The following is a 10,855-nucleotide window of genomic DNA, read 5'->3' on the forward strand; positions in this document are numbered from 1 at the left end:
GACCGGGGCACGAACCCGTGTCCCCTGCATCAGCAGGCGGACTCTCAACCACTGCGCCACCAGGGAAGCCCGAGTTGATTTATTTTTGAGTTGTAAGAGTTCTTTATAAATTAGGAGTTTGGGATTAACTTATACACACTACTATATACAAAACAGTTAAACAACAAGGACCTACTGTATAGTGCAGGGAAATATACTCAATATCTTATAATAACGTATAGTGGAAAAGAATCTGAAAAAGAGTACAGGTATATATAAAACTGAATCACTTAGCTGTACACTGGAAACTAACACAACATTGTAAATTAACGATACTTCAATTAAAAAAATCTGGAAAAAAGTTCTTTATATATTCTGAATACATATATATCTCTTATCAGATATATATTTCATGCATATTCAGATATATCTTATATGCATATGTATATGATTTGCAAATCTATCCTCCCATTCTGTGGATTGACTTTTCTTGATAGTATATTTTGCTGCACGAAAGTTTCACATTTCTACCTAGTCAAATTTATTTTTCCTTTTTGCTTGTGCTTTTGGTGTCATATCTAGGAAACCATTGCCTAACCCAAAATCATGAAGATTTACCCCTAAGTTTTCTTCTAAGAGTTTTATAGCTTTAGTTCTTAAATTTAGGCCTGTAATCCATTTTGAGTTAATTTTTGTGTGTGGTGTGAAGTAGAGGTCCAGCTTCTTTTATTTATTTATTTTGGGCTGCGTTGGGTCTTAGTTGTGGCATGCGGGCTCTTCGTTGTGGTGCACGGGCTTCTCTCTAGTTGTTGCGCACGGGCTTTTCTTTAGCTGTGGCGCACGGGCTCTGTAGTTGTGGCGCATAGGCTCCATAGTGTGTGGGCTCTGTAGTTGCAGCGCTGGCTTAGTTGCCCTGCGGCATGTGTGATCTTAGTTCCCAAACCAGGGATTGAACCTGCATCCCCTGCATTGGAAGGCGGATTCTTAACCACTGGACCACCAGGGAAGTGCCCCATCTTCTTTCTTTTGCATGTGAATATTGAGTTGTCCCAGCACCATTCGTGGAAGAGACTATTGTTTCCCCTTTGAACTGTCTTGGCACCTTGTTGAAAATCAGTTGACCATAAATGTGACAATTCTATTTCTGGACTCAATTCTATTACATAGACATATATGTCTATCCTAACGCTAGTTCCATACTTTCTTGATTTCTGCAGCTTTGTAGTAAGTTTAGAATTGGGAAGAGTAAGTTCTCCATATTTATTCTTTTTTCAAGATTGTTTTGGCTATTCTGGGTCCTCTGCTTTTCCATATGAATTTTAGGATCAATTTATTAATTTCTACAGTAAAGGAAGCTGGAATTTTGATAAGCTTGTGTTGAATTTGTAGCTCAGTTTGGGGAGTAATGTCAACTTAACGACTTAAGCCTTCTGATCCATGAATGTGGGATGTCTTTTCACTTACTTAAATCTTTAATTTCTTTCAACAATGCTCAGTATTATATTGTCTTTTAAAACACATAACAAAACTCAAACAAGTCAGGCCCATTAGTTGCATAAATCCCACAGGCAGGGCAGTTGATTTTCATATCTGCTAGATACTCTAAATTTATATTCTTGACTAAAATCTGATTATCGCTGAACTTTACACATAGAACAACAATGTTCTGCCCCATCACAGGACAACCTTTACAGAACTTCACTTTGGCCTTATTAGTAGTAATAGCCAACACATACCTGACACTAAGCTTCTTTTTTTTTTTTTTTCTTAGTCATCGTTTTTTTTTTTTACTGTTTCATTTTTTATTTTTTAAGTTTAATTTTTTTTGTTTAATTTTTATACAATGTTTAAAGGTTACTTTCCATTTACAGTCGTTACAGAATATTGGCTCTATTCCCTGTGTTGTGCAATACATCTCTGAGCCCATCTTAATAGTTTGTGCCTCCCATCCCCTCCCACTACATTGTTTTAAAATGAACTAACTAGTGGGTGACAAAGCCTGTATGTGCAAAAGGCAGCAAGAACTAAAACATGTTCTCCCCAGAGTGACACATCCCTTTCTCCTCACTACAATACCTGACGTGCTTTTGGAGTTTCCGGGTTTTCTACTCAAAAGGCTACCCGCTTCCTCTTGAACAGTCTTCCTGTGCTACAGCCCTGCGTAAGCTTCTTATACGTATTAAATCATTTAACCTTCCCAACAATCTAATGAGGTAGCCTCCAATCCCCACATTAGAGGTGAGGCACAGAACTTGCCCAACATTATACAACTAGTTATTTATAGAGCTGGGATTGGAACCAGGTGGCCTGCCTCTCCAGTCTGTATTACTAAGCACCATTTGGCAGTGTGTATAGGTTGCGCACTCCTCAAAAGCTTCAAAAGGATATGTGTATAGTGAAAAGTAACTCTCCCCTGCCACCTTTCCCCGCCAGTTACCATGTCCCCCTCCTAGAGTGGCATTATCTTCTTGACTTTTTCTGTGGCATTAAGGATGGCACAGAAAACTCACTGTTGTGGCTTTTCCTATGGGCTCTTGAAGATGTTTGTTGGTGTCTCACAATTTCCTCTTTCAGAGGATCCATGGGAAAAGTTTCACGTGGGTCTTGGTATCAGAAAGAGTGTTGCACTCCTTAATACTTAGTTTTTTCTTTATCTTATAGGCATTTTGAGTCATATCAATACGTTTCCCTCTTTTTTTAGGCCACTTAGAGGCCTAGAGCAAAATTTGTAACTACTTCCCGTAGTTCTGTGGCTCTTCACCCTGCATTTATTTGTGCTTTAACTTTTTTCTCCATTATCACCCTGCCTGACTTGTTTATGAAGTTGCTGAGATCCTTTGGAAGTGGGGAAGGAATGTGGAATTAATTAGTAAATAATTAAATGATCAGAGGTTTCTAGTGGGAGTAGAGCAGGGAAGATGAAATTTCAGCTCATTCTGGGTGACTCCAGAGGTTTTTGTAGTGAGTTGTCAGTAAAAGGAAAATTCCATAAATTAGAGAGACAGGGTTAACTGATCCACACATGGGAATAACCTTCTGTAATTGGTTTAAAATCTTAAAAAGACAAAGTAATTGCTGGATTTTTCAGTCTTACTTTTATCATTTATTCTACCAGTAATATAATAAAGAGATGATAGTGGTTAACAGGGAAGGATAGAGTTGTCCAGGTTCTCAAATATATTTCCATTTTTTTTACATTTCGAATTTCAAATTTGGAACATTTCAAATATTTTTCACCTTTCAAGTTTTAGTTACTGTACTTGTGATCTTTTAGTTGGTGGATTGTCCTGTAAATTAGCTAGTTATAAGACTGAAAATTAAGAGAATCTCTTTGGCAGTTAACTTTTCTTCAAAATGCTTTATGATGGTATAACTTATATACAGTGATTTCGCTTTTTAAAAGGATACAATTCAATGAGCTTTGACAAGTATATACGATCATATAACCATCACCACAATTACCTCCAAAACTTTCCTTTTGCGTCTTTGTGGTCAATTCCATCCCCTCACCCTGGCAAACGCAGGTCTGATTTCCACCCATATAGATTTGTTTTTTCTAGAGAAATGCAATCATACAGTATGTAGGCTTTTGTGTCTGGTTTCTTTTACTTAGCATAATGCTTTTGGATTTATTCATGTTGTTGAGTATTAGTGGTTCATTCCCTTCTGTTGCTGAGCAGAATCCTTTTGCATGAATATACCACAATGTATTTATCCACTCAGCAGATGGACATTGGAGTTGCTTCTACTCCGGTTTTATGAATAAACCTACCGGGAATATTCAAGTACAAGGAGTGGGATTACTGGATTGTATAGTTTGGTATTTTAACTTTATAAAGAAACCATTAACTTTAAAGGAATGGCAGTAAACTTTCAAAGGTCACTGCCAAATTTAGATACGATCATGAAAAATAGAAGTTACTGTTTTTATACAAATCAATTATGTCTTAATATGATCTTATGTCCATTCATAGTACACTGAGAAAAAAGGGGACGTAAGTCCCCACGTGTATTACTGGAGATTTAGTTTTTCTAAGCATGCCAGAGCCATCTGCTTCTACTTGTCCAGCATGTGTACATGCAGGGCCTCATCTGAGAAAGATTAGAAAAGATGACCCCAAGGTTCATTACAATCCAAAGTCTCAGTGATCTATCAACTGCGGGGGTTTTGCCTGAAGAGCAGAAAACATGGAGAGAGAGAACATTACCAAACCTCAAGGTCACAATATACATTATAGAAAGTACTCTCCTGAGGATTGTATCATTTGATCCTCAAAACATCCCATCAGGTAATCCAGCTAGATATGTGATATTTTCACAAGTCCCCTGGGAATCTAGCAACAGTTTTCTTCTTCTTTTTTTAAAAAATTATGCTTTCAGTTTAAAAAAAATCCTAAAGGCTGTAACAAGTACCCTCACCCAACCCTGAGCTGTCTTCACATCACTGAACTACACCCCACCCCTCTGACTCACTGCATCTCCGATTCAATCCCGGCCCTCTAAGGTGAGGGTGAGGGATGTATATTGAACATAATGCTTGAAAACAAAAAGTTTTATTTTTTTGTTTTGTTTTTTTCTTTTCCATCAGAAAAATTACTTTCTTTAGTTCATGCAGAATTATTGTTTGTATATTACAAGTGACGTAACTGAGACACGGAGAAGTTAGCAGATTGTTCAGGGTCATTTTAGTAGAGAGTGGTAAGTCTGGGTCCTCTTAAGCTGTGCTGCTTCACTGAAATTTAAGTGGGAAGCAAAACATTCATCAGAAGTTAGGACCTCAGAGATATTCATTGCCAATGTAGGCAATCGGTATGTCAATAAGTTCCCACCGTCTGCTGCTTCTTTCGCTGTAGAGGAAATGAAGGAATGAATGGGGCACTGGCTGTTTGAAGAAGATCTCTAAGACTCTCTAAGAAGAGGAAGAAAGGCAGAAGTAGAAGAAGATGGATGAATGCAAGCAGGAGTCCGAGAGAGGCTTCTATCCCATGGGCAGGCGGAGAAGGAGCTGGGTGAGAGTGTAAAAGAGCAAAGAAGGCTCCAAGGTCATGAAAAAGCTGGTGTCAAAGGACATAAGTTACTTCACTCCCTGTAATTCTCAAGCAGCTCCCAGAATAGACCCTGCCACTCACTCCTGGTTCCAGGGAGAGGTCATTTGATCAAAGGCCTAATGATTTCCTAGAATGTCCTAAAATCCTGAAATATCTCCACCTGTCTGAAATTCCTTTTATGGAGGACAAATATTTTGCATACAGTTAGAGAGAAAATAAATTCTGGTTGAAGGAGGAGAGACACTTATTCTGAGAGCTAATTAGTATCAGGCACAGTAAAGAATAAGTACTACATATATGATCTCATTTAATTTTTCCGACAGCCTGTGTGGGAGATTAGTAGCTCCATTTTGTACACAAAAATGATGAAACTGAGAGGTTAAGAAACTGTTTACCTTCAGTGTGTGAATATGCCTTTTATGAGCCAGTAAATAAGACTCTGTGTCCAGAGGTATTTTTGTCTTATATAAGTACACTTGGTTTTGCTTGAAATGATCACTGAAGATTTTTGAAAACGAACTTCTTAATAAAGCAACACATTTTCAGAAGATGCATTGATCGAGGCATCGCTGTTTTGCACATAAAGCAATTATAGTAACATCTAATTCTTGGAACCATGAATACCTAGTGCTGCTGTGGTCATTTGTAAATTGAAAAGGTGTTTATGTAGAAGTAGAAATTTCCTCAGTCCTGGTACTAAAACTTTTTAAAGAATATTTAAGTTTTTGTTCCAAATATGTATGTTAAGCCTTTTTTCCAGTAAGGTGAGAACAAGTGACTTTTTATTATTCTGCACAGATCAGTAAGGTCCTTGAGTTATAAAATACTAACTCACTTCTCTTTTGTATTACGTGACTCTTAAAGCTATGCATCTGGTTGCTTTCACTTTTGCTTCTGATGTACTTTCAAGTTCTTTATGACCAGATGAATGTTTGTTTCCCCAGACATTTCAGGTTTTGTTCTGTTGGATGACTGAGATCATTTTTGATTTGGACTTAAACAGCTTTAAACATTTACTAAAGTACCCACCATGTTAACCTTCACTGGTAAGGGTTTAGGACTCACAGTCTCCTAACATCTATGTTCTGGAAACAGATTGGCAATCAAGAGTTTAAGGATTTGTGGGTAAACCGGCTCCATGCAGCATAAACTGCCTTGAACTGAAGATTTTTCTCTGCCAGTTTGCAACAGGAAAACACCTCCTGCAGCCCAGGATCTTCCTTGAATACTACAGAGCAAAAAGATGTCACCAGAATTTGATACTACACCTCTCCATTGCCAAATAGGATACTCCAGCCAAAACAGTTCTGTCACGGTACATCATTAGGACTCACCCGGCTTCTGGCCTGGCCAAAAGCTTAGGAGGGATGATAGTATCTAACCTCCCTAGGCCTATCAGAAAATCAGCATGTGAGCTCCTTGGCAGGTTCTGTTGGTGTCAACTGAGGGCAGCCCTTTCTGGAGGCAAGTGGGTTCTCCCAAACGGAGATGACGCAGAGCTGCCTAGCCACCTGCCCTAAAGTGATACTCCTTTATGATTCTGGTGTGTTCGCTTAGACGAATTCATCAAGAAAGTGTGTGACTACTGTATGTGAAACTCACAAGGGGGTGTCTGTAAGAAAGGCACTACACATTCCAGGGACAAGCATAAGAATCGCTTTTTATCAAAGATATTGGTTCTAGAAAGTTGACCAACAGACCTCCTAGACAAATAGGTTCTGAAAGAAATAGAATTTGTCTAGAAAAGGTGTTTAGATGCTTTTTGAGGTCAGGAGAAAAATGTTTCAGAAGAACAGAGGCCCTGCAGTTCCCAAGGAATATGCTCAGCTAGTAAGGACAGCTGGGTGTTTCTGACACACCGGTGACACAGCACAATATGTTCCCTGCCCACAGAATCTTCTTGATTGTAGGCTTAAAAGTTAAGGCCTTCAACGGCAGATCAATAATCAAGACTAAAGGTTGATGTTTAAGGTGAAGTTTAAATAAGAAAAAAATGGAAGGCAGGGGTTAATACAGGAATCCACATTCGTTTAAGATTTGATTTTTCTCTTTTGGAGATTTTATAGGATTTTCTTTACATTTTTGTTGGTTTCAAGAAGATTGAAAATTGGGTCCAGACTTTCGGGGTTAAAATAAATAGGCCATTGTGTAATTGTCTCAGTTAAAAAAAAAAACATGAAAAGAGTTAAGTATTTGGAGCAGTATTTCAATACTGAAATGGATTTTTTCAAACTGACTGTAAGAAAGGGAGAGAGTAGGCTATTTATTATTATTGTAAATGTACTTTTAATTATTTTACTTAATTTTTGAATAGGTAATTTTTTTTTAAGGGTTCAAAATAAGTATAAAAAGGTCTATGGTGAAAAACCTTTTCCAAGCCCTGTCCTGCTTTCCACAGGTAACCATTTCATGTATATATGACACCCCCATTTGTATGCAAATGGAAACATCCTATACATCTCATTAAGTGGTACCTTGAGAGGGAGTGGCCAAGCTGGTGGAGTAGGAAGAACCTGAGCTCACTTCCTCCCGTGGGCACGCCTAAATTACAACTATTTACAGAGAAACTGTTGATGAGAAAAACCTAAAGACCAGCAGAAAAGATCTTCTATAACTAAAAATATAAAGAAGGAACCACAGTGAGACAGATATGAGGGGGTGGAGACATGGTACAGCCAAGACCCACACCACTGGGTGGGAGACCCACAAATAGGAGGATAATTAAAATTGCAGAGTTTCTCCCCAAAGAGCCAGTGGTCTGAGCCCCACATTGGGCTCCCTAGCCTGGGGGTCCTGCACCAGGAAGACAAGCCCCCAGAACATTTGGCTTTGAAGGCCAGCAGGACTTATATTGAGGACAGCCAGGGCTGTGGGAAATAGACACCACTCTTAAAGGGCGCACACAAAATCTCACACACTCAGGGACCCTGGTAAAGAAGCAGTAATTTGAAAGGAGCCAGGGTCAGATCCCCCTGCTGACACTGGAGAGCCTCCTGGAGGGGCAGAAAGCAGCTGGGGCTGGCCCTGAGGACACAGACACTAGCGGCAGCCTTTTTTGGGGAGCTCGTTATACCACGAGGATACTGGTGCTGGCAAGCATCATTTTGGAATCCTTCCTCTAGCTTATTAACACTGGGCCCAGCCCCACGCACCAGCCTGTGAGCACCAGTACTGGGACGCCTTGGGCCACGCGGCTAGTCAGGCTGAGAAACAGCCCCACCTACCACAGGCCTGCTAACCTAAGACCCTCTGAGCGCACAGCCACCCTAGGACCTGGCCCTGTCTGCCAGAGGGCCCAGGACCTGGCCTTGCATACCTGCACTGACACTAGCCCCCAGCCCCCAGGGCCCTGAAGCCAGAGACCCTGGGACCAGCCCCACCCACCAGTGAGCCAAAACACCTACCCCAGGACCCCAGGGCCCTGCAGCCAGAGACCCTGGACTTAGCTCCACTCACCAATGGGCTGGCACTAGCCCCAGGACCTGGCCTCACCCCCTAGTGAGTGGGCACCAGCCCCAGGACCACCACAGTTCCTCAGCCAGCTGCCCCAGGATCCAGTCCCACCCACCAGCAGCCAGCAGCCTCCATATAGGGCAGGGCTTGGCAACCAGCTGGACTGAGGTCCAGCCACAGTTACCAGACGGCCCACAGTAGTCAGCCTGCAACAACAGAAGGACCCACACAGCCTAAATGTGGGGCACCCCTAGAGAATATAGTGTTGGTGCCCAGGGGGGAGTGTGCTGCTGGGACATATAGGGTATCTTCTACAAAAGATGGCTTCTCCAAGGTCGGGAAGTGTAACCAACCTACCAAATATATAGAAACAAAAACAGCAAATTAGGCAAAATGGGGTGACAGGAATATATTTTAAATGAAAGAACAAGATGAAAACAGCAGAAGAAGAACTAAATGAAGTGGAGATAGGCAACTTACCTGATAAACAGTTCAAGGTAATGACTGTAAAAATGCTCAAAGGACTCAGGAGAAGAATGGATGAACACAGCAAGAAGTCTAACAGAGTTAAAAGATAGAAGAATCAAACGGAGCTGAATAATACAATAACTGAAATAAAAAATACACTACGCGGGGGAGGGAGGGAAAAAAATACACTAGAAGGAATCAACAGTAGGTTAGATAATAGAGGAATGATCAGTGAGGTGGAAGACAGAATAGCGGAAATCACTGAAGCTGAACAGAAAAAAGAAAAAGTAAAAAGAAATGAGGACACATTAGAAGACCTCTGGGACAATATCAAGCATACTAATATTCTTATTATAGGGATCCCAGAAGGAGAAAAGAGAGAGAAAAATGGCCTGAGAACATATTTGAAGACATAATAGCTGAAAACTTCCCTAACCTGGGAAAGGAAATAGACACCTAGGTACAGGAAGCACAGAGAGTCTCAAAGAAGACCAACCCAAAGAGGACTACACCAAGATACATTGTAATTAAAATGGCAAAAATTAAAGATAAAGAGAGAATATTAAAAGCAGCAAGGGAAAAGTAACAAGTTACATACAAGGGAACTTCCATAAGTCTATGAGCTGACTTTTCAGCAGAAACTCTGCAGGCCAGAAAGGAGTGGTACAATATATTTAAAGTGATAAAAGGAAAAATCCTACAACCAAGAATACTCTACCTGACAAAGCTTTCATTCAGATTTGATGGAGAGCTCAAAAGTTTTATAGACAAGCAAAAGCTAAAAGAGTTCAGCACCACCAAATCAGCTTTACAAGAAATGTTAAAGCGGGGGACTTTCCTGGTGGTCCAGCGGTTAAGACTCCACGCTCCCAATGCAGGAAACCCAGATTCAATCACTGGTCAGGGAACTAAATCCCACATGCATGCCGCAACTAAGAGTTCACATGCCACAACTAAAGAGTCCACATGCCTCAACTAAAGAGTCCACATGCTGCAACTAAGAGCCTGCATGCCACAACTAAGAGCCCAAATGCCACAACTAAAAGATCCCTTGTGCTGCAATGAAGATCCCAAGTGCCGCAATTAAGACCTGGCACAGCCAAATAAATAAACATTACAAAAAAAAAAAAAAAAGAAATGTTAAAGGGACTTTTCTAAGCAAAAAATAAAAGGTCACAACCAGAATGATGAAAATTACAAAAGGAAAAAGCAAATATACAGTAAAAGTAGTAAATCAACCACACCAAGAGCTAGTAGGAAGGTTAAAAGACAAAAGTAGTGAAATCATCTATATCCACAATAAGCAGTTAAGGGATACACAAAACAAAATAATGTAAAATATTATGTCCAAACCAGTAAATGTAGGTTGGCAGGGGGGAGTAAAAATGCAGGGTTGTTAAAATGGGTTTGAACTTAAGAGATCAGCAACTTAAAATAATCATATTTTATATAAATAAAATACATATATATAGCTATATATAAACCTCACACAGTAACCACAAACCAAAAATCTATAAAATCTGTCTATCTATCTATAAATCTATACCCACAGAAAAAAGAAATGCAAACATAACACTAAAGATAGTCATCAAATCACAAAGAGAACAAAAGAAGGAACCAAGAAAAAAAAAACTACAAAACAACACAAAAACAATGAACAAAATGGCAATAAGTACATACATATCAATAATTACTTTAAATGTAAGTGGACTAAATGCTCCAATCAAAAGACATAGACCCACATATATGTTGTCTACCGGAGACTCACTTCAGATCTAAAGGCACACACAAACTGAAAGTGAAAGGATGGAAAAAAGCATTCCATGTAAATGGAAGCTAAAAGAAAGCCAGGGTAGGAATAAGTAGACAAAATAGACTTCAAAACAAAGACTGGGAACTTCCCTGGC

This window comes from Orcinus orca, chromosome 5 (assembly GCF_937001465.1).
Source record: "Orcinus orca chromosome 5, mOrcOrc1.1, whole genome shotgun sequence".
In the NCBI taxonomy this organism is placed as follows: domain Eukaryota; kingdom Metazoa; phylum Chordata; class Mammalia; order Artiodactyla; family Delphinidae; genus Orcinus; species Orcinus orca.